General features: G+C 49.7%; 1 pseudogene; it reads left to right on the forward strand.

Moving 5' to 3' along the window:
- The window catches only part of LOC124019913, a 174,347-nt pseudogene extending 154,305 nt beyond the window's left edge, over positions 1 to 20,042 (forward strand).
- Positions 20,043 to 22,799: the final 2,757 nt, after the last annotated feature.

Genomic DNA, 22,799 nt, shown 5'->3' on the forward strand with positions numbered 1-22,799 from the left:
TGCAAGCAATTACTGGGAGAGTTGAACGAGGTAACTAAGCAACGTCTGCTTCATATTAGTACAGTTACTGGGAGAGATGAACGAGGTAACTAGGCAACGTCTGCTTCATATTAGTACAGTTACTGGGAGAGATGAACGAGGTAACTAGGCAACGTCTGCTTCATATTAGTACAGTTACTGGGAGAGATGAACGAGGTAACTAGGCAACGTCTGCTTCATATTAGTACAGTTACTGGGAGAGATGAGGCAACGTCTGCTTCATATTAGGTAACTAGGCAACGTCTGCTTCATATTAGTACAGTTACTGGGAGAGATGAACGAGGTAACTAGGCAACGTCTGCTTCATATTAGTACAGTTACTGGGAGAGATGAACGAGGTAACTAGGCAACGTCTGCTTCATATTAGTACAGTTACTGGGAGAGATGAACTGCTTCATATTAGTACAGTAACTAGGCAACGTCTGCTTCATATTAGTACAGTGGATGGATTCTGTTGGAGATGATTGTATCTGTTGTTTTTGATTATTATATATTTTTTTACCCCTTTTTCTCCCTAATTTCGTGATATCTAATTGGTAGTTACAGTCTTGTCTCATCGCTGCAACTCCCGTACGGACTTGGGCCGTGCGTCCTCCGAAACACAACCCAGCCAAGAAGCACTGCTTCTTGACACAGCGTGCATCCAACCCGGAAGCCAGCCGCACCAATGTGTTGGAGGAAACACTGTGCACCTGGCAACCTTGGTTAGCGCGCACTGCACCCGGCCCGCCACAGGAGTCGCTAGTGCGCGATGAGACAAGGATATCCCAGCCGGTCAAAACCCTACCCTAACCCGGACGACGCTGGGCCAATTGTGCGCTGCCCCATGGGTTTCTCGGTCGCGGCCGGCTGAGACAGAGCCTGGACTCAAACCCAGAATCTCTAGTGGCACAGCTAGCACTGCGGCGATGCAGTGCCTTAGACCACTGCGCCACTCAGGAGGCCCAGGCTAGATCTGTTCTGAGTTCACCACTACAGTCTCCTCGTCTCTTGTCCTCCTCAGAAACAGCGGACGGACTACGTCCCCAAACCCATGGCCCCCCCCATGCCCCCCATCCCCACACCCCCCATCCCGACACCCCTCCCTCCTGCCCCTCCACGTCTCCCCACCCCTCCCCTGCCCCCCGGCCGAACCCCCCGCCCCCTCCCAGCACGGTGAGCAGACAGAGCAGCAACACCTCCAGCGACTCCGGAAGCATCCCAGCCAGCGTCACCATGAGAGACCACCCAAACCAGAGACCCCAGCCAGTCAACCGTAAGGCACACCTGGCTTCATGTAACCTTAGGAAAGGTTGTTGGGTGTCTGTACTGTAATGTCTAATGGGTGTCTGTACTGTAATGTCTAATGGGTGTCTGTGTACTGTACTGTCTAATGGGTGTCTGTACTGTACTGTCTAATGGGTGTCTGTACTGTACTGTCTAATGGGTGTCTATGTACTGTACTGTCTAATGGGTGTCTGTGTAGTGTACTGTCTAATGGGTGTCTGTACTGTACTGTCTAATGGGTGTCTATGTACTGTACTGTCTAATGGGTGTCTGTACTGTACTGTCTAATGGGTGTCTATGTACTGTACTGTCTAATGGGTGTCTGTGTAGTGTACTGTCTAATGGGTGTCTGTGTACTGTACTGTCTAATGGGTGTCTATGTACCGTACTGTCTAATGGGTGTCTGTACTGTACTGTCTAATGGGTGTCTGTGTACTGTACTGTCTAATGGGTGTCTAATGGGTGTCTGTGTACTGTACTGTCTAATGGGTGTCTGTGTACTGTACTGTCTAATGGGTGTCTAATGGGTGTCTGTGTACTGTACTGTCTAATGGGTGTCTGTACTGTACTGTCTAATGGGTGTCTGTACTGTACTGTCTAATGGGTGTCTGTACTGTACTGTCTAATGGGTGTCTGTGTACTGTACTGTCTAATGGGTGTCTAATGGGTGTCTGTGTACTGTACTGTCTAATGGGTGTCTGTGTACTGTACTGTCTAATGGGTGTCTAATGGGTGTCTGTGTACTGTACTGTCTAATGGGTGTCTGTACTGTACTGTCTAATGGGTGTCTATGTTACTGTACTGTCTAATGGGTGTCTGTACTGTACTGTCTAATGGGTGTCTGTGTACTGTACTGTCTAATGGGTGTCTGTACTGTACTGTCTAATGGGTGTCTGTGTACTGTACTGTCTAATGGGTGTCTGTGTACTGTAATGTCTAATAGTGATCAAATGGCTGTTGTTGGGTGTCTGTGTACTGTAATGTCTCCTGGTGGCTGGGTCAGGGCAGGGTTAATATCAGGAGTCTGGATTAGTGTTAGGGTCAGGGGTCAGCGGTCAGGGTTGGGGTTTAGGTGGTATGGTTAATGTTGTGTCCTGTATGGAGGAGGGTCAGGGTTCAGGGTTTGGGTTTAGGTGGTATGGTTAATGTTGTGTCCTGTAGGGAGGAGGTTCAGGGTCAGGGTTAGGGTTTAGGTGGTATGGTTAATGTTGTGTCGTGTAGGGTCAGGGTTAGGGTTTAGGTGGTATGGTTAATGTTGTGTCCTGTATGGAGGAGGGTCAGGGTTCAGGGTTTGGGTTTAGGTGGTATGGTTAATGTTGTGTCCTGTAGGGAGGAGGGTCAGGGTTCAGGGTTAGGGTTTAGGTGGTATGGTTAATGTTGTGTCCTGTAGGGAGGAGGGTCAGGGTTCAGGGTTGGGGTTTAGGTGGTATGGTTAATGTTGTGTCCTGTAGGGAGGAGGGTCAGGGGTCAGGGTTTAGGTGGTATGGTTAATGTTGTGTCCTGTAGGGAGGAGGGTCTGGGGTCAGGGTTTAGGTGGTATGGTTAATGTTGTGTCCTGTAGGGAGGAGGGTCAGGGGTCAGGGTTTAGGTGGTATGGTTAATGTTGTGTCCTGTAGGGAGGAGGGTCTGGGGTCAGGGTTTAGGTGGTATGGTTAATGTTGTGTCCTGTAGGGAGGAAGTCCAACATGGAGGAGGTTCAGGACGAGTTGATGCACCGCCTCACGTTGGGTCGAAGCGCCAACAAGAAGTTTGCTGTTCCTGCTCGCAGCACCTCCCTCCCGTCCGTCAACATCACGTACGACTCCTCCCCTGACGAGGTCAAGGCCTGGCTGCAGCTAAAGGGGTTCAGCTCTGTGTACGTCATCTCACTACCGTTCAACAGGTCACTTAGAAATGTCCATGTTTTCCATGCAAACATACAGGAAATATAGTCAAGACGTTGACAAGGTTATAAATCATTATTTTTTTCAATTGAAATTATAATTGTGTCCTTCAAAACTTTGCTTTAGTCAAAGAATCCTCCATTTGCAGCAATTACAGCCTTGCAGACCTTTGGCAGTCTAGTTGTCAATGTGTTGAGGTGATCTGAAGAGATTTCACCCCATGCTTCCTGAAGCACCTCCCACAAGTTGGATTGGTTTGATGGGCACTTCTTATAGGGTCAAGCTGCTCCACATCACATTGCCTCCCCCAGACCATCACATTGCCTCCCCCAGACCATCACACTGCCTCCCCAGACCCTGCCTCCCCAGACCATCACATTGCCTCCCCAGACCATCACATTGCCTCCCCAGACCATCACTGCCACCCCCAGACCATCACACTGCCTCCCCCAGACCATCACATTGCCTCCCCCAGACCATCACATTGCCTCCCCCAGACCATCACATTGCCTCTCCCCCAGACCATCACATTGCCTCCCCAGACCATCACACTGACCTCCCCAGACCATCCCTCCCCAGACCATCACATTGCCTCCCCCAGACCATCCATTGCCTCCCCCAGACCATCACATTGCCTCCACCTCCCCCAGACCATCACATTGCCTCCCCCAGACCATCACATTGCCTCCCCCAGACCATCACATTGCCTCCCCAGACCATCACACTGCCTCCCCCAGACCATCACATTGCCTCCCCCAGACCATCACATTGCCTCCCCAGACCATCACATTGCCTCCCCAGACCATTGCCTCCCCAGACCATCACATTGCCTCCCCAGACCATCACATTGCCTCCCCAGACCATCACATTGCCTCCCCCAGACCATCACATGCCTGCCTCCACCTCCCCCAGACCATCACATTGCCTCCCCAGACCATCACATTGCCTCCCCCAGACCATCACACTGCCTCCCCCAGACCATCACATTGCCTCCACCTCCCCCAGACCATCACATTGCCTCCCCCAGACCATCACATTGCCTCCCCCAGACCATCACACTGCCTCCCTCAGGCCATCACACTGCCTCCACCAGACCATCACATTGCCTCCCCCAGACCATCACATTGCCTCCCCCAGACCATCACATTGCCTCCCCCAGACCATCACATTGCCTCCCCCAGGCCATCACATTGCCTCCCACAGACCATCACATTGCCTCCATACTCCTATGTAGATATTCCATAACAAATCTGCCGTTTCCAGTTTCAATAGTCATTTACAACATTAACAATGTCTACACTGTATTTCTAATCAATTTGATGTTATTTTAATGGACCAAAATTCAACTTTTCTTTCAAAAACAAGGACATTTCTAAGTGACCCCAAACTTTTGAAGTGTATATGTATGTAATATCATCTATATATCTATATGAGAATACATCCTATTGTATGGTATAGTACTGATACCTCCTCTCCTGACGAGGTCAAGGCCTGGCTACAGCTGAAGGGATTCAACTCGTTCAACTGGACATATAGAAATATTAGTTCTATCTGACTATGTGGAGATGACTGCTGGTGTCCCCCAAGGTTCTATTCTGGGTCCTGTGCTTTTCACTATTTAAATGAATGAGCTCAACTCTGGTGTGGCTTTTGTCTATTTCTACGGTGCTGATGACTGCCGTACTCCTGTGCTACTACCCGTCTCTACAGTACCATTACCAGTCTGGGAGTATTAACCGGAGCCCAGCTGTTCTCTCTAAATAAGGAGGAGCTGAAGACGGTGTGTCCAGACGACGGGGCCAGGGTCTTCAGTCAGGTGACCGTCCAGAAGGCTGCTCTGGAGGTGGGTAGTGCTTCTCCTCTTACTAAACCTGGTAACACTGAGCCGGCTAACCCTGCAAGCTAGCTGATTAACACTGTTAGACCAGGGATGAAGATACAGTAGCTAGCTGCCTTAAGGCAGAGTGCAGGGTTAAACCTGATAACACTGAGCCGGCTAACCCTGCAAGCTAGCTGATTAACACTGTTAGACCAGGGATGAAGATACAGTAGCTAGCTGCCTTAAGGCAGAGTGCAGGGTTAAACCTGATAACACTGAGCCGGCTAACCCTGCAAGCTAGCTGATTAACACTGTTAGACCAGGGATGAAGATACAGTAGCTAGCTGCCTTAAGGCAGAGTGCAGGGTTAAATCTGAACGGAAGGCAGCCAATCATAGCTGCCTCAAGGCAGAGTGCAGGGTTGAACCTGAATGGAAGGCAGCCAATCAGAGTGCAGAGTTAAACCTGAACGGAAGGCAGCCAATCAGAGTGCAGGGTTAAACCTGAAACGGAAGGCAGCCAATCAGAGTGCAGGGTTAAACCTGAACGGAAGGCAGCCAATCAGAGTGCGGGGTTAAACCTGAACGGAAGGCAGCCAATCAGAGTGCAGGGTTAGACCTGAACGGAAGGCAGCCAATCATAGCAGAGGATTCTACTGGCTGGGTGTCTGCTTTAGGGAATCTCTTCTTCTGAGTGTGTTTGATGTAACCACAGTACCTGCAAACACCTGTGTACCTATAAACACCTGTGTACCTATAAACACCTGTGTACCTGCAAACACCTGTGTACCTAAAACACATGTGTAACTATAAACACCTGTGTCTTTCTGTCTTGGTTAGAGGGGATAGTTCAGAGTGACATTCGTTATAGAATGGATGTTTCGGCGGTTGTCGTTCTTCACGTTCAATGATACCGAATTCCTAGCTGCAGTTTTAACCAGGTGGTATGGTTAAAAGGTGGTTAAAAGAGTGGCTTCAGGACTAGTCTCTGAATGTCCTTGAGTGGCCCAGCCAGAGCCCGGACTTGAACCTGATCGAACATCTCTGGAGAGACCTGAAAATAGCTGTGCAGCGATGCTCCCCATTCAACCTGACAGAGCTGGAGAGGATCTGCAGAGAAGAATGGGAGAAACACCCCAAATACAGGTGTGCCAAGCTTGTAGCGTCATACCCAAGAAGACTGGAGGCTGTAATCTGACAGAGGTGCTTCAACAAAGTACTGAGTAAATGGTCTGAATACTTATGTCAATGTGATATTTCTGTTTTTCTTTTGACATTTGCAAAAAAAAAACTAAAAAACGGCTTTTGCTTTGTCATTATGGGGTATTGTGATGTCATTATGGGGTATTGTGATGTCATTATGGGGTATTGTGATGTCATTATGGGGTATTGTGATGTCATTATGGGGTATTGTGATGTCATTATGGGGTATTGTGATGTCATTATGGGGTATCGTGATGTCATTATGGGGTATTGTGATGTCATTATGGGGTATTGTGATGTCATTATGGGGTATCGTGATGTCATTATGAGGTATCGTGATGTCATTATGGGGTATCGTGATGTCATTATGGGGTATCGTGATGTCATTATGGGGTATCGTGATGCCATTATGGGGTATCGTGATGCCATTATGGGGTATCGTGATGCCATTATGGGGTATCGTGACGTCATTATGGGGTATCGTGACGTCATTATGGGGTATCGTGACGTCATTATGGGGTATCGTGACGCCATTATGGGGTATCGTGACGCCATTATGGGGTATCGTGACGCCATTATGGGGTATCGTGACGCCATTATGGGGTATCGTGACGCCATTATGGGATATCGTGACGCCATTATGGGGTATCGTGACGCCATTATGGGGTATCGTGACGCCATTATGGGGTATCGTGACGCCATTATGGGGTATCGTGACGCCATTATGGGGTATCGTGACGTCATTATGGGGTATCGTGACGTCATTATGGGGTATCGTGATGTCATTATGGGGTATCGTGATGTCATTATGGGGTTTCGTGATGTCGTTATGGGGTATTGTGATGTCATTATGGGGTATTGTGATGTCATTATGGGGTTTCGTGTGTAGATTGATTGATGAGGAGAAAACAACATCTTTAATCCGTTTTAGAATAAGGCTGTAACGTAACAAAATGTGGAAAAAGTCAAGGGGTCTGAATAATTTCCCAATGCACTGTTTGCAGGTACATACAGGTATTTGCAGGTACATACAGGTATTTGCAGGTACATACAGGTATTTGCAGGTACATACAGGTATTTGCAGGTACATACAGGTGTTTACAGGAGTTTACAGGTACATACAGGTATTTACAGGAGTTTACAGGTACATACAGGTCTTTACAGGTACATACAGGTGTTTACAGGTACATACAGGTCTTTACAGGTACATACAGGTATTTACAGGTCTTTACAGGTACATACAGGTCTTTACAGGTACATACAGGTCTTTACAGGTGTTTACAGGAGTTTACAGGTACATACATGTATTTACAGGAGTTTACAGGTACATACAGGTATTTACAGGTACATACAGGTCTTTGCAGGTACATACAGGTCTTTACAGGTGTTTGCAGGTACATACATGTATTTACAGGAGTTTACAGGTACATACAGGTATTTACAGGTACATACAGGTCTTTGCAGGTACATACAGGTCTTTACAGGTGTTTGCAGGTACATACAGGTCTTTACAGGTGTTTACAGGTACATACAGGTCTTTACAGGTGTTTGCAGGTACATACAGGTATTTGCAGGTGTTTGCAGGTACATACAGGTCTTTACAGGTGTTTGCAGGTACATACAGGTGTTTGCAGGTACATACAGGTGTTTACAGGTGTTTGCAGGTACATACAGGTCTTTACAGGTACATACATGTATTTACAGGTGTTTACAGGTACATACAGGTCTTTACAGGTATTTACAGGTCTTTACAGGTACATACAGGTCTTTACAGGTACATACAGGTCTTTACAGGTGTTTACAGGAGTTTACAGGTACATACATGTATTTACAGGAGTTTACAGGTACATACAGGTATTTACAGGTACATACAGGTCTTTGCAGGTACATACAGGTCTTTACAGGTGTTTGCAGGTACATACATGTATTTACAGGAGTTTACAGGTACATACAGGTATTTACAGGTACATACAGGTCTTTGCAGGTACATACAGGTCTTTACAGGTGTTTGCAGGTACATACAGGTCTTTACAGGTGTTTGCAGGTACATACAGGTCTTTACAGGTGTTTACAGGTACATACAGGTCTTTACAGGTGTTTGCAGGTACATACAGGTATTTACAGGTGTTTGCAGGTACATACAGGTGTTTACAGGTGTTTGCAGGTACATACAGGTCTTTACAGGTACATACATGTATTTACAGGTGTTTACAGGTACATACAGGTCTTTACAGGTACATACAGGTCTTTACAGGTACATACAGGTATTTACAGGTCTTTACAGGTACATACAGGTCTTTACAGGTACATACAGGTCTTTACAGGTGTTTACAGGAGTTTACAGGTACATACATGTATTTACAGGAGTTTACAGGTACATACAGGTATTTACAGGTACATACAGGTCTTTGCAGGTACATACAGGTCTTTACAGGTACATACAGGTGTTTACAGGTACATACAGGTGTTTACAGGAGTTTACAGGTACATACAGGTATTTGCAGGAGTTTGTAGGTACATACAGGTCTTTACATGAGTTTACAGGTACATACATGAGTTTACAGGTACATACAGGTCTTTACATGAGTTTACAGGTACATACAGGTCTTTACATGAGTTTACAGGTACATACAGGTCTTTACATGAGTTTACAGGTACATACAGGTCTTTGCAGGTATATACAGGTGTTTTTTTTTATTTTTTTATTTTACCTTTATTTAACCAGGCAAGTCAGTTAAGAACATATTCATATTTTCAATGACGGCCGGTTTACAGGTACATACAGATATTTTCAGTTACATACAGGTCTTTGCAGGTACATACATGTATTTGCAGGTACATACAGGTCTTTACAGGTACATAAAGGTCTTTACAGGTACATACAGGTATTTGCAGGTATATACAGGTGTTTACAGGTACATACAGGTCTTTACAGGTACATACAGGTCTTTACAGGTACATACAGGTGTTTGCAGGTACATACAGGTCTTTACAGGTATATACAGGTGTTTGCAGGTACATACAGGTGTTTTCAGGGGTACTTGCAGTCTACATGCTCTTTAAAGCTTTGGCAAGGTGTGGTTTCTGTCTGGTCTCTGTCCTCCTGCAGGTCTTCTTCTGACCACTGCTGTCTTCAGACTCTAAACTCTCACTAAGGTATTGTTCCACTAGATCGGTTGTTCTAGGCTCTACTCTGTTGGCCAGCGTTCCTGTAGTCACGGCTCTCTTCTGTTCAGGACTTCTCCACACCTGTCTCACTAGGCTAACACACCTCATTGGTCTGTGGACTTCTCCACACCTGTCTCACTAGGCTAACACACCTCATTGGTCTGTGGACTTCTCCACACCTGTCTCACTAGGCTAACACACCTCATTGGTCTGTGGACTTCTCCACACCTGTCTCACTAGGCTAACACACCTCATTGGTCTGTGGACTTCTCCACACCTGTCTCACTAGGCTAACACACCTCATTGGTCTGTGGACTTCTCCACACCTGTCTCACTAGGCTAACACACCTCATTGGTCTGTGGACTTCTCCACACCTGTCTCACTAGGCTAACACACCTCATTGGTCTGTGGACTTCTCCACACCTGTCTCACTAGGCTAACACACCTCATTGGTCTGTGGACTTCTCCACACCTGTCTCACTAGGCTAACACACCTCATTGGTCTGTGGACTTCTCCACACCTGTCTCACTAGGCTAACACACCTCATTGGTCTGTGGACTTCTCCACACCTGTCTCACTAGGCTAACACACCTCATTGGTCTGTGGACTTCTCCACACCTGTCTCACTAGGCTAACACACCTCATTGGTCTGTGGACTTCTCCACACCTGTCTCACTAGGCTAACACACCTCATTGGTCTGTGGACTTCTCCACACCTGTCTCACTAGGCTAACACACCTCATTGGTCATTCTAAATCCAATCCACCACTTAGACAATCCAGTGTGCAGGTCAAGATACAGTATGTCTTGTACCAACTGCTCACATTGAAAAACAGTCTTAAGTTTGGATCAATATTTTCTCATACTTAAATAAGTATGATAACAGGCTGTTTTTCTAAATGTTGTGAAGCTGGCCAGCAGATGGAAACTAAAAACTGAGATTCCCCTTCCTAGATAACCACCAAGGTTTAAGAACCCTCTTCCTGGTCTCCTTCCTAGATAACCACCATGGCTTTAAGAACCTTCCTAGATAACCACCATGGCTTTAAGAACCCTCCTCCTGGTCTCCTTCCTAGATAACCACCGTGGCTTTAAGAACCTTCCTAGATAACCACCATGGCTTTAAGAACCTTCCTAGATAACCACCATGGCTTTAGGAACCTTCCTAGATAACCACCATGGCTTTAAGAACCTTCCTAGATAACCACCATGGCTTTAAGAACCTTCCTAGATAACCACCATGGCTTTAGGAACCTTCCTAGATAACCACCATGGCTTTAGGAACCTTCCTAGATAAACATCATGGCTTTAAGAACCCACCTCCTGGTCTCCTTCCTAGATAACCACCATGGCTTTAGGAACCCTCCTCCTGGGCTCCTTCCTAGATAACCACCATGGCTTTAAGAACCCTCCTCCTGGTCTCCTTCCTAGATAACCACCATGGCTTTAAGAACACACCTCCTGGTCTCCTTCCTAGATAACCACCATGGCTTTAAGAACCCTCCTCCTGGTCTCCTTCCTAGATAACCATCATGGCTTTAAGAACCCACCCCCTGGTCTCCTTCCTAGATAACCACCATGGCTTTAAGAACCCACCTCCTGGTCTCCTTCCTAGATAACCACCATGGCTTTAAGAACCCTCCTCCTGGTCTCCTTCCTAGATAACCACCATGGCTCATTGGTCTGTAGACCTGTCTAAGAACCCTCCTCCTGGTCTCCTTCCTAGATAACCACCATGGCTTTAAGAACCCTCCTCCTGGTCTCCTTCCTAGATAACCACCATGGCTTTAAGAACCTACCTCCTGGTCTCCTTCCTAGATAACCACCGTGGCTTTAAGAACCTTCCTAGATAACCACCATGGCTTTAAGAACCCTCCTCCTGGTCTCCTTCCTAGATAACCACCATGGCTTTAAGAACCTTCCTAGATAACCACCATGGCTTTAAGAACCTTCCTAGATAACCACCATGGCTTTAAGAACCTTCCTAGATAACCACCATGGCTTTAGGAACCTTCCTAGATAAACATCATGGCTTTAAGAACCCACCTCCTGGTCTCCTTCCTAGATAACCACCATGGCTTTAGGAACCCTCCTCCTGGGCTCCTTCCTAGATAACCACCATGGCTTTAAGAACCCTCCTCCTGGTCTCCTTCCTAGATAACCACCATGGCTTTAAGAACCTACCTCCTGGTCTCCTTCCTAGATAACCACCATGGCTTTAAGAACCCTCCTCCTGGTCTCCTTCCTAGATAACCACCATGGCTTTAAGAACCCTCCTCCTGGTCTCCTTCCTAGATAACCAACATGGCTTTAAGAACCATCCTCCCGGTCTCCTTCCTAAATAACCACCATGGCTTTAAGAACCCTCCTCCTGGTCTCCTTCCTAGATAACCAACATGGCTTTAAGAACCCTCCTCCTGGTCTCCTTCCTAGATAACCACCATGGCTTTAAGAACCCACCTCCTGGTCTCCTTCCTAGATAACCACCATGGCTTTAAGAACCCTCCTCCTAGTCTCCTTCCTAGATAACCACCATGGCTTTAAGAACCTACCTCCTGGTCTCCTTCCTAGATAACCACCATGGCTTTAAGAACCCTCCTCCTGGTCTCCTCCTGGTCTCCTTCCTAGATAACCACCATGGCTTTAAGAACCCTCCTCCTGGTCTCCTTCCTAGATAACCACCATGGCTTTAAGAACCCTCCTCCTGGTCTCCTTCCTAGATAACCAACATGGCTTTAAGAACCATCCTCCCGGTCTCCTTCCTAAATAACCACCATGGCTTTAAGAACCCTCCTCCAGGTCTCCTTCCTAGATAACCACCATGGCTTTAAGAACCCTCCTCCTGGTCTCCTCCTGGTTTCCTTCCTAGATAACCACCATGGCTTTAAGAACCCTCCTCCTGGTCTCCTTCCTAGATAACCACCATGGCTTTAAGAACCCTCCTCCTGGTCTCCTTCCTAGATAACCACCATGGCTTTAAGAACCCTCCTCTTGGTCTCCTCCTGTCTGTAAGCGTTGCCATCCCTCACCTCTCACCATGTAGCTCAGCCTGCACTGTCATGGAGAATCATATCATACCATATCACTACTACTACTACTAATGTCACTACAGGTCATTTTAGAACAGGTTGAGTGTTATTCAACTAATGGAACTGCAGGTAAGTTTAGAACAGGTTGAGTGTAATGTATAACACTACTAATGGAACTACAGGTCAGTTTAGAACAGGTTGAGTGTAATGTATAATACTACTAATGGAACTACAGGTCAGTTTAGAACAGGTTGAGTGTAATGTTTTATACTACTAATGTAACTACAGGTCAGTTTATAACAGGTTGAGTGTTATTCAACTAATGGAACTACAGGTCAGTTTATAACAGGTTGAGTGTTATACTACTAATGGAACTACAGGTCAGTTTAGAACAGGTTGAGTGTGATACTACTAATGGAACTACAGGTCAGTTTAGAACAGGTTGAGTGTAATGTTTTATACTACTAATGGAACTACATGTCAGTTTAGAACAGGTTGAGTGTTATTCAACTAATGGATCTACAGGTCGGTTTATAACAGGTTGAGTGTTATTCAACTAATGGAACTACAGGTCAGTTTAGAACAGGTTGAGTGTAATGTTTTATACTACTAATGGAACTACAGGTCAGTTTATAACATGTTGAGTGTTATACTACTAATGGAACTACATGTCAGTTTAGAACAGGTTGAGTGTGATACTACTAATGGAACTACAGGTCAGTTTATAACAGGTTGAGTGTGATACTACTAATGGAACTACAGGTCAGTTTATAACAGGTAGAGTGTTATTCAACTAATGGAACTACAGGTCAGTTTATAACAGGTTGAGTGTTATACTACTCATGGAACTACAGGTCAGTTTATAACAGGTTGAGTGTTATTCAACTAATGGAACTACAGGTCAGTTTATAACAGGTTGAGTGTTATACTACTAATGTAACTACAGGTCAGTTTAGAACAGGTTGGGTGTTATACTACTAATGGAACTACAGGTCAGTTTATAACAGGTTGAGTGTTATACTACTAATGGAACTACAGGTCAGTTTATAACAGGTTGAGTGTTATACTACTGGTTCTCAGTCCAAATGTCGGTAGGTCTGCAGGACAACAGCTCTCTCAGGCCAGAGCTAGCAAAGCCTACTGTCTGACCGGCCACAGGATTCTCCCACCAGACTGTCATCTACATTCACTAACAGTTTCCCTGTAGCAGCCCAGCTGGTGAGGCATCTCCCCTGTTCTCTAGTGGATTCGTAGAGTTATAAACACTAGAAGGGTTTCCAGAGAGACCTCACTACTGTTTTCAACTCTATGATTCAGCCCTGCTGGTGAGGCTTCTCCCCTGTTCTCTAGTGGATTTGTAGAGTTATAAACACTAGAATGGTTTCTAGAGAGACCTCACTACTGTTTTCAACTCTATGATTCAGCCCTGCTGTGATGAATGTGGACATTATTTAATTCCATAGTGTTCCCCTGTGGGAGACATCTCTACTGACTCTAACCTCCTTTCTCTGATATCTCTTTCTCTCTATATCCCCCCTCTCTCCTTTTCTCTCTCTATATCCCCCCTCTCTCTATATATCCCCCCTCTCTCCTTTTCTCTCTCTATATCCCCCTTTCTCTCTCTATATATCCCCCTCTCTCCTTTTCTCTCTCTATATCCCCCTCTCTCCTTTTCTCTCTCTATATCCCCCTCTCTCTATATATCCCCCCTCTCTCCTTTTCTCTCTCTATATCCCCCCTCTCTATATATCCCCCTCTCTCCTTTTCTCTCTCTATATCCCCCTCTCTCCTTTTATCTCTCTATATCCCCTTTTCTCTCTATATCCCCCTTTCTCTCTCTATATCCCCCTCTCTCCTTTTCTCTCTCTATCCCCCTTTCTCTCTTATATCCCCCTCTCTCCTTTTCTCTCTCTATACCCCCCTTTCTCTCTATATCCCCTTTTCTCTCTATATCCCCTCTTTCTCTCTATATCCCCCTTTTCTCTCTCTATATCCCCCTCTCTCCTTTTCTCTCTCTATATCCCCCTTTCTCTCTCTATATCCCCCCTCTCTCCTTTTCTCTCTCTATCCCCCCCCTTTCTCTCTATATCCCCCTTTTCTCTCTATATCCCCCTTTCTCTCTCTATATCCCCCTTTCTCTCTCTATATCCCCCTTTCTCTCTCTATATCCCCCTTTTCTCTCTCTATATCCCCTCTTTCTCTCACTATATCCCCATCTCTCTCCTTGTCTCTCTCTCTCTCTCCCTCCCCTCTCTCTCCCCTCCCCCTCTCTCTCTCCCTCCCTCTCTCTCTCCCTCCCCCTCTCTCTCCCCTCCCTCTCTCTCTCCCTCCCTCTCTCTCCCCCCCCTCTCTCTCTCCCTCCCCCCTCTCTCTCCCCTCCCTCTCTCTCTCCCCTCCCTCTCTCTCTCCCTCCCCTCTCTCTCTCCCCTCCCCCTCTCTCTCCCCTCCCCTCTCTCTCTCCCCTCCCCCTCTCTCTCCCTCCCTCTCTCTCTCCCTCCCCTCTCTCTCTCTCTCCTCTCTCTCTCTCTCCCTCTCCTCTCTCCCCCTCCCCCTCTCTCTCTCTCTCTCTCTCTCTCTCTCCCTCCCTCTCTCTCTCCCCTCCCTCTCTCTCCCCTCCCTCTCTCTCTCCCCTCCCTCTCTCTCCCCTCCCCCTCTCTCTCCCCTCCCTCTCTCTCTCCCTCCCTCTCTCTCTCCTCTCTCCCCTCTCTCTCTCCCTCCCCTCTCTCTCTCCCCTCCCCTCTCTCTCCCCTCCCTCTCTCTCCTCCTCCCTCTCTCTCCCTCCCCCTCTCTCTCTCCCTCCCCTCTATCTCCCCTCCCTCTCTCTCTCCTCTCTCTCTCTCTCCCCCTCCCCCTCTCTCTCTCCCCTCCCCCTCTCTCTCTCCCTCCCTCTCTCTCTCCTCTCTCCCCCTCTCTCTCCCTCCCCTCTCTCTCCCCTCCCCTCTCTCTCCCCCTCCCTCTCTCTCTCTCTCCTCCCCCTCTCTCTCCCCTCCCTCTCTCTCTCCCTCCCCCTCTCTCTCTCCCTCCCTCTCTCTCTCCCTCCCCCTCTCTCTCCCCTCCCTCTCTCTCTCCTCTCCCCCTCTCTCTCTCCCTCCCCCTCTCTCTCTCCCTCTCTCTCTCTCTCTCCTCTCCCTCTCTCTCCCTCCCCTCTCTCTCCTCTCCCTCTCTCTCTCCCTCCCTCTCTCTCTCCCCTCCCTCTCTCTCTCCCCTCTCCCTCTCTCTCCCCTCCCCCTCTCTCTCCCCTCCCTCTCTCTCTCTCTCCCCTCTCTCTCCCCTCCCTCTCTCTCTCCCCTCCCCCTCTCTCTCCTCCCTCTCTCTCTCCTCTCCCTCTCTCTCCCCTCCCCTCTCTCTCTCCCCTCCCCTCTCTCTCTCCCTCCCTCTCTCCTCTCCCTCTCTCTCCCCTCCCTCTCTCTCTCCCCCTCCCTCTCTCTCCCCTCCCTCCCTCTCTCTCTCCCTCCTCCCTCTCTCTCCCTCCCTCTCTCTCTCCTCTCCCTCTCTCTCTCCTCCCCTCTCTCTCTCCCCTCCCTCTCTCTCCTCCCCTCTCTCTCTCTCCTCCCCTCTCTCTCCCCTCCCCTCTCTCTCTCCCTCCCTCTCTCTCCCTCCCCCTCTCTCTCCTCCCTCCTCTCTCTCCCTCCCCCTCTCTCTCTCTCCTCCCTCTCTCTCTCCCCTCCCCTCTCTCTCTCCCCTCCCCTCTCTCTCTCCCCTCCCTCTCTCTCTCCCTCCCCTCTCTCTCCCCTCCCTCCTCTCTCCCCTCCTCTCTCTCTCCCCTCCCTCTCTCTCTCTCCCCCCCTCTCTCTCTCCTCCTCCCTCTCTCTCTCCCCCCTCTCTCTCTCCCTCCCTCTCTCTCTCTCCCCTCCCCCTCTCTCTCTCTCTCCCTCCTCTCTCTCTCTCCCCTCCCTCTCTCTCCTCCCCTCCTCTCTCCTCTCCCCTCTCTCTCCCCTCCCCCTCTCTCTCCCTCCCCCTCTCTCTCCTCCCTCCCTCTCTCTCTCCCTCCCCCTCTCTCTCTCCCTCCCTCTCTCTCTCCCCTCCCCCTCTCTCTCTCTCCCTCCTCTCTCTCTCCCCTCCCTCTCTCTCTCTCCCTCCCCCTCTCTCTCCTCTCCCTCTCTCTCTCCCCTCCCCCTCTCTCTCCCCTCCCCCTCTCTCTCCCCTCCCTCTCTCTCTCCCCCCTCCTCTCTCTCTCCCTCTCTCTCTCCCCTCCCCTCTCTCTCCCCTCCTCCTCTCTCCCTCTCCTCTCTCCCTCCTCTCTCTCTCTCTCCCCTCCTCCCCTCTCTCTCTCCCTCCTCCCCTCTCTCTCCCCCTCCCTCTCTCCCCTCCCCCTCTCTCTCTCCCTCCCCCTCTCTCTCCCCTCTCTCTCTCTCTCCCCTCTCCCCCCTCTCTCTCTCCCTCTCCCTCTCTCTCTCCCCTCCCTCTCTCTCCCCCTCTCTCTCCCCCTCCCCTCTCTCTCTCCCTCTCTCTCTCTCTCCCCCTCTCTCTCTCCCCTCCCTCTCTCTCTCCTCCCCCTCTCTCTCTCCCCTCCCCCTCTCTCTCCCCTCCCCCTCTCTCTCTCCCCCCCTCTCTCTCTCTCCCTCCCTCTCCCTCCCTCCCCTCTCTCCTCTCTCTCTCCCTCCCCTCTCTCTCTCCCTCCCCTCTCTCTCTCCCCTCCCTCTCTCTCTCCCTCTCCCTCTCTCTCTCCCCTCCCCTCTCTCTCCCCTCCCCTCTCTCTCCCTCCCTCTCTCTCTCCTCTCCTCTCTCTCCTCCCTCCCTCTCTCCCCCCCTCTCTCTCTCCTCCCCCTCTCTCTCCCCTCCCTCCTCTCTCTCTCCCTCCCTCTCTCTCTCTCCTCTCCCCCTCTCTCTCTCCCCTCCCCCTCTCTCTCCTCCCCTCCTCCCCTCCCCCTCTCTATCCCTCTCTCTCTCTCCTCTCCCTCTCTCTCTCCCCTCCCCTCCTCTCTCTCCTCTCCCTCTCTCTCTCTCCCCTCCCCTCCCTCTCTCTCCTCTCCCTCTCTCTCTCCCCTCCCCTCTCTCTCTCCCCTCCCTCTCTCTCTCCCTCCCTCTCTCTCTCTCCCCTCCTCTCTCTCTCCCCTCCCCCTCTCTCTCCCTCCCCCTCTCTCTCTCCCCTCCCTCTCTCTCTCCCCTCCCCTCTCTCTCTCCCCTCCCCTCTCTCTCTCCCTCCCCCTCTCTCCCCTCCCCTCTCTCTCCCCTCCCTCTCTCTCTCCCCTCCCTCTCTCTCTCCCCTCCCCCTCTCTCTCTCCCTCCCCCTCTCTCTCTCCCCTCCCTCTCTCTCTCCCCTCCTCTCTCCCCTCCCCTCTCTATCTCCCCTCCCTCTCTCTCTCCCCTCCTCCTCTCTCTCCCTCTCTCTCTCTCCCCTCCCTCTCTCTCCCCCCCCCTCTCTCTCCCCTCCCTCTCTCTCCCTCCCTCTCTCTCTCTCCCCTCCCCTCTCTCTCTCCCCTCCTCTCTCCCCTCCCCCTCTCTCTCCCTCCCCCTCTCTCTCTCCCTCCCCTCTCTCTCCCCTCCCTCTCTCTCCCCCCCCCTCTCTCTCTCCCCCTCCCCCTCTCTCTCTCCCCTCCCTCTCTCTCTCTCCCCTCCCTCTCTCTCTCCTCCCCTCTCTCTCTCCCCTCCCTCTCTCTCTCCCCTCCCTCTCTCTCTCCCCTCCCCTCTCTATCTCCCTCCCTCTCTCTCTCCCCTCCCCTCTCTCTCTCCCCCTCTCTCTCCCTCCCTCTCTCTCTCTCCCCTCCCTCTCTCTCTCTCCCTCCCCTCTCTCTCTCCTCTCCCTCTCTCTCTCCCCTCCCCCTCTCTCTCCCCCTCTCCCCTCTCTCCTCTCCCTCTCTCTCTCCCCTCCCTCTCTCTCCCCTCCCTCTCTCTCCCCCTCTCTCTCCCCTCCCTCTCTCTCCCCTCCCCTCTCTCCTCTCTCCTCTCCCTCTCTCTCTCCCTCCCCTCCTCTCTCCCCCCCCTCTCTCTCCCCTCCCCTCTATCTCCTCCCCTCCCTCTCCCTCTCTCTCTCCCTCCCTCCTCTCCCCTCTCCTCCCCTCCCTCCTCTCCTCCCCTCCCTCTCTCTCCTCTCCCCTCTCTCTCTCCCTCCCCTCCCTCTCCCCTCCTCTCTCCCCTCTCCTCTCCCTCCCTCTCTCTCCCCCTCTCTCTCTCCCTCCCTCTCTCTCTCCCTCCCTCTCTCTCTCTCCTCCTCTCTCCCCTCCCTCTCTCTCTCCCCTCCCCTCTCTCTCTCCCTCCCCTCCCTCTCTCCCCTCCCTCTCTCCCTCCCCCTCTCTCTCCCCTCTCTCTCTCCCCTCCCCCTCTCTCTCTCCTCCCCCTCTCTCCTCCCTCTCTCTCTCCCCCTCTCTCTCCCTCCCCTCTCTCTCTCCCCTCCCTCTCTCTCTCCCTCCCCCCTCTCTCTCCCCTCCCTCTCTCTCCCCTCCCCTCTCTCTCCCCTCCCCTCTCTCTCCCCTCCCTCTCCCTCTCCCCTCCCCTCTCTCTCTCCCCTCCCCCTCTCTCTCTCCCCTCCCCTCTCTCTCTCCCCTCCCTCTCTCTCTCCCCTCCCCTCTCTATCTCCCTCTCTCTCCTCTCCCCTCCTCTCTCCCTCTCCCCTCCCTCTCTCTCCCCTCCCCTCCCTCTCTCTCCTCTCCCTCTCCCCTCTCCCCTCTCTCTCCCTCTCTCTCTCCCCCTCCCTCTCTCTCTCCCCTCCCCTCTCTCTCCCTCTCTCTCTCCTCTCTCTCCCTCCTCTCTCCCTCCCCCTCTCTCTCTCCCCTCCTCTCTCTCTCCCTCCCTCTCTATCTATCTCCCTCCTCTCTCCCCTCCCTCTCTCTCTCCTCTCCCTCTCTCTCTCCCCTCCCTCTCTCTCTCCTCTCCCTCTCCTCCCCCCTCCCTCCCCTCCCTCTCTCTCTCCCTCTCCCCCTCCTCTCTCTCTCTCTCTCTCTCTCTCTCTCCCCTCTCCCCTCTCTCTCTCTCCCCTCTCTCTCTCCCCTCCCCCTCTCTCTCTCCCCTCCAGAGCAGTTCAGGGTCAGAGCTGCAGGAGATCATGCGGAGACGCCAGGAGAAGCTGTCGGTCACCGCCTGTAACTCAGGGGTCATGTGACGAGTGCAGCAGCCACTGAACCCTCCGGGCCTCGCCCAACCTCCCTCATGACCACGCCCCTTTACGTTGTCACGGTTTCTGTTTCCAGGACGCCACGGAGCGCGCCCAGTTCGCCGAGATCCTGAGACGACGTCAGCAGCTTCTGGAGCAGTCACCTTAGAAGAGAAGCAACACTAGACAGACAGACTGGAAGGTTCAACATGGACTACAGCACACAGAGTTAGCATCCCAACTGCATTTATACTACAGGGAGACCTGATGACAATACCTGTGCATTTATACTACAGCACACAGAGTTAGCATCCCAACTGGGGAGACCTGATGACAATACCTGTGCATTTATACTACAGCACACAGAGTTAGCATCCCAACTGGGGAGACCTGATGACAATACCTGTGCATTTATACTACAGCACACAGAGTTAGCATCCCAACTGGGGAGACCTGATGACAATACCTGTGCATTTATACTACAGCACACAGAGTTAGCATCCCAACTGGGGATGCCTGATGACAATACCTGTGCATTTATACTACAGCACACAGAGTTAGCATCCCAACTGGGGATGCCTGATGACAATACCTGTGGATTTATGTCCGTTATGTTTTGCACATGATGCTGGGAAAAATAGAAGGAGTAAATAGTTTCAACCTACACCTCATTGGACCAGAGTTGTCCTAGTTACAGGTAGGGGGGGGTGTAGGATAACACTGGACACAGAATGGATCAGGTGTGGTCTTGACCTACAGACGAAATAGAACCGATCAATATAACCATCGTCTGTGTATAGATTCTGATCTACACTATTTCAGTTATGAATGATAAGATGTTTATAATAACCAAATGTTGAATATAATCATTATTGTGTAAATCTTCTGGTTTACTGGTAAAGAGAATAATATTATATTGATGTATATATCCTCTTTTATGTTATGGTAATATGCCAAAATAGTAACTTGACATCAAATAAATTTCAGATACAGGTGTTTCAGAGTGTAAAGATGTTTTCTCTCATAAGGTGCATCAGATCATTTTGACTGTGATAAACATGCTTCCATTGAATCACGTATGTTGTCATAGCCAGTGGTGTAGGGTGACTGGAGAAGTGGGTAGACTCTTTCTTACCACGAACGGGCCAATCAGCAGTCTACAGTCTAATGGATATTTCCATCTGTAACGTGGTTTCTTACCACGAACTAGCCAATCAGCAGTCTACAGTCTAATGGATATTTGCCAATCAGCAGTCTACAGTCTAATGGATATTTGCATCTGTAACGTGGGTTCTTTTCCCCACAAATGCCATGTTGTAACATGGACTCTGTTCTAGGTCTACCGCCATGTGCACATTGCTGCACTTAAAAATGTGAAAAAACAATAGTTTATCTACATTGTAATGCTAAACATTCTGATCTGTTCAGGCTCATTGATAAGGCGGATACCTCCACTACACTACTTTGATATGCATCCTGGGGATTAAGAGGTGTGTAAACACAATGCCCACTGGGAAATAAGTGGGAATCTGGGGAATTCCTGAGGTGTGTAAACACAATGCCCACTGGGAAATAAGTGGGAATCTGGTGAATTCCTGAGGTGTGTAAACACAATGCCCACTGGGTAATAAGTGGGAATCTGGTGAATTCCTGCGTGTACCTCCACTGCACCAGTGACTATAGTTCTATCTTGTGGCACACTAGTCAGATCAATGTAACTAATCATGTCTACACAGGTGAGTTAACAGGTTAATCATGTCTACACAGGTGAGTTAACAGGTTAATCATGTCTACACAGGTGAGTTAACAGGTTAATCATGTCTACACTTACCTAGCTGACCTCTACACTTACCTAGCTGACCTCTAGACATGTTTAGTAGGTGACCTACCTAGCTGACCTCTACACTTACCTAGCTGACCTCTACACTTACCTAGCTGACCTCTACACTTACCTAGCTGACCTCTAGACATGTTTAGTAGGTGACCTACCTAGCTGACCTCTACACTTACCTAGCTGACCTCTAGACACGTTTAGTAGGTGACCTACCTAGCTGACCTCTAGACATGTTTAGTAGGTGACCTACCTAGCTGACCTCTACACCTACCTAGCTGACCTCTAGACATGTTTAGTAGGTGACCTACCTAGCTGACCTCTACACCTACCTAGCTGACCTCTAGACATGTTTAGTAGGTGACCTACCTAGCTGACCTCTAGACATGTTTAGTAGGTGACCTACCTAGCTGACCTCTACACCTACCTAGCTGACCTCTAGACCTGTTTAGTAGGTGACCTACCTAGCTGACCTCTACACCTACCTAGCTGACCTCTAGACATGTTTAGTAGGTGACCTACCTAGCTGACCTCTACACCTACCTAGCTGACCTCTAGACATGTTTAGTAGGTGACCTACCTAGCTGACCTCTACACCTACCTAGCTGACCTCTAGACATGTTTAGTAGGTGACCTACCTAGTTGACCTCTACACTTACCTAGCTGATCTCTAGACATGTTTAGTAGGTGACCTACCTAGCTGACCTCTAGACATGTTTAGTAGGTGACCTACCTAGCTGACCTCTACACCTACCTAGCTGACCTCTAGACATGTTTAGTAGGTGACCTACCTAGCTGACCTCTAGACATGTTTAGTAGGTGACCTACCTAGTTGACCTCTACACTTACCTAGCTGATCTCTAGACATGTTTAGTAGGTGACCTACCTAGCTGACCTCTAGACACGTTTAGTAGGTGACCTACCTAGCTGATCTCTAGACATGTTTAGTAGGTGACCTACCTAGCTGACCTCTAGACATGTTTAGTAGGTGACCTACCTAGCTACACACAGATATTATAATGGTAAAAAATCTCTTCAATCGGTTAGTTTTCCTGTCTCCAGGTTTTCGGAGGACTTCTCATTCCACAGGTAGTTTAAACTACAGACTTTGAGTCCAATGTTTTCTTAATCTGGGAAAAATGACTGGAAAACAGTGTTTTATTTAGTAAAACAATTCTACTCCAACACGGGGACAGTAACAGCAGTGTGGCGACTACAGACATGTCATGTTGAATCACCTTGTAGAGAATCACAAGTCATGTTGAATCACCTTGTAGAGAATCACAAGTCATGTTGAATCACCTTGTAGAGAATCACAAGTCATGTTGAATCACCTTGTAGAGAATCACAAGTCATGTTGAATCACCTTGTAGAGAATCCCAAGTCATGTTGAATCACCTTGTAGAGAATCCCAAGTCATGTTGAATCACCTTGTAGAGAATCCCAAGTCATGTTGAATCACCTTGTAGAGAATCCCAAGTCATGTTGAATCACCTTGTAGAGAATCACAAGTCATGTTGAATCACCTTG

This window comes from Oncorhynchus gorbuscha, unplaced genomic scaffold, assembly GCF_021184085.1.
Source record: "Oncorhynchus gorbuscha isolate QuinsamMale2020 ecotype Even-year unplaced genomic scaffold, OgorEven_v1.0 Un_scaffold_722, whole genome shotgun sequence".
In the NCBI taxonomy this organism is placed as follows: domain Eukaryota; kingdom Metazoa; phylum Chordata; class Actinopteri; order Salmoniformes; family Salmonidae; genus Oncorhynchus; species Oncorhynchus gorbuscha.